Source organism: Helianthus annuus, chromosome 16 (genome assembly GCF_002127325.2).
Source record: "Helianthus annuus cultivar XRQ/B chromosome 16, HanXRQr2.0-SUNRISE, whole genome shotgun sequence".
NCBI lineage: Eukaryota > Viridiplantae > Streptophyta > Magnoliopsida > Asterales > Asteraceae > Helianthus > Helianthus annuus.
This window is the reverse complement of record NC_035448.2, coordinates 144,081,358-144,083,688: the sequence shown is the minus strand read 5'-3', so window position 1 is coordinate 144,083,688 and position 2,331 is coordinate 144,081,358.

Below are 2,331 nucleotides of genomic sequence, written 5' to 3'. Positions count from 1 at the left end.
CCCATGTTTCATTTTAAACCTATAAGATTCAATTTCAAAATTTGCAGCCAAAGTAGATTGTGGATACCATCTGAGATACTCAACCACTGCTAAAACCTATAAAGTGCTCAACACTAGGACTAAGTGTGTGGAAGAGACTTTGAATGTAAAGTTCAATGAACTTTCTTCACTGAAAATCCCAGCAAACCCTGCTAAATTATTTGATCTTGACAAATTTACTTTTGAATAAGTGTCTGTCAAGACTAACATTGCAGGTACACCACAATCTCCACCACAAGATTATGGATATGAAGTTGTGATTCCACAACAAAAATTCACATCCCCCATAGCAGCAGATGTACAAAACAGTTGTCAAAGCCCAACCACTGCTACATCAACAGTTGTTGACCAAAGTAGCCCTTCAACCTCTATCACCACATCATCCACAACTACTGTTGATAAAAATCCACCAACAGTGGATAAAAATCAACATTGTGCCACACCCATTCCTCCTATTTCTCTACTCCCATTTCAAATAGATGTTGGATCATCAAAATCACCAACAGATGTTAACTCAGATGATTCACATCTGCAGCCTTCACCGTTTAATGCCATTGTTCCATACAAGGGAGATTTAATCTTCCTGAAGTCTCATCCACCAGATCAAATCATTGGCAACATCAATGAAGGGGTTCTCACAAGAAGTCAATCCCAAAACATTTGTCTTTTTTGATGGCTTTCTATCACTCCATCAACCAGTCAAGTACCAAGAGGCACTGAAAGACAATAGTTGGGTATAAGCTATGCAAGAAGAGCTCCAGCAGTTTAAAAGACAACAAGTTTGGGAGCTTGTACCACTGCTAGAGAATGTGAGTCCTATTGGCACAAAGTGGGTCTTCAAAAATAAAACTAATGAAAATGGCATTGTTGTCAAGAATAAAGCTAGGCTTGTGGTTCAAGGCTTTAGACAAGAAAAGGGCATTGACTATGATGAAACTTTTGCCCCTGTAGCAAGACTTGAAGATATCAGACTTTTCTTAGCCTTTGCTGTCAACCACAACATTAAGGTGTATCAAATGGATATCAAATGTGCATTCCTCTATGGTAAAATTCAATAAGAGGTATATGTTTGTCAACCTCCAGGTTTTGAGGATCCATTTTATCCAAATCATGTCTACAAGCTAAACAAAGCTTTGTATGGCTTGAAACAAGCACCTAGAGCCTGGTATGAAACTCTTTCCACTTTTCGAATCTCTATTGGCTTCACAAGAGGTAAAATTGATAAATCATTGTTTTTAAAATGGAGAGGAAAAGATTTGATGATTGTCCAAATTTATGTGGAGGATATCATTTTTGGAAGCACATGTAATAAAATGTGTGAAGATTTCAGAAGACTCAAGACAGCTGAGTTTGAAATGAGTGCAATGGGTGAACTACAATGCTTTCTTGGTCTCCAAGTTAAGCAATTGCAAAACGACACTTTCATTCATCAAAGCAAATATGCAAAAGAACTTTTAAACAAATTTGATATGAATGATTGTAAACCATGTAGTACACCCATGGCAACTACAAAGTTGATCATGTCTGATGAGAAAGATGATTTGGTTGATCAAACTCTTTATAGAAGCATAATTGGGTCTTCAGTGTACCTAACTGCATCAAGGCCAGACATCATGTTTGCAACATGTGTTTGTGCAAGATCTCAATCATCACCTAGGAAGTCTAATCTCATAGCTGTGAAAAGGATATTCAGATACATAAAAAGTGCTCCCACACTTGGTATCTGGTACCCTGCTAATGGGAATGTTAAGCTTTCAGGTTTCTTAGACGGTGATTTTGCTGGATGTAACACAACAAGGAAGTCCACTTCAGGAGGGTGCCAATCTCTAGGTGATTGCTTAGTATCTTGGCAAAGCAAAAAGTAAAAAGCAAGCAGCTGTTTCCACATCCACTGCTGAGGCAGAATACATTGCTGCTGCAGGCTATACAGCCCAACTGTTGTGGCTTCAAAATCAATTGCTGGATTTTGGTATCACTGCTTTAAAGACACCCCTCATGTTGGATAGTCAAGCAGTAGAAAATATCATCAAAAATCCAGTTTCCCATTCAACCACCAAGCACATTGACATCAGACATCACTTTATGAGGGATTACTATGAAAAAAGGTTTGATTTCTCTGCATCATGTTCCAACTAAGGATCAACTAGCAGATGTGCTAACAAAAGCATTAGACACATCCACCTTTGAAAGCTTGATCTCTAGAATTAGCATGCTTAACATGGAATAGCAAGCAAAATCTTGTTTTTCTATGAATAAAAAGCATTAAAATGTTTTCAGAAAATCAAAAATCCA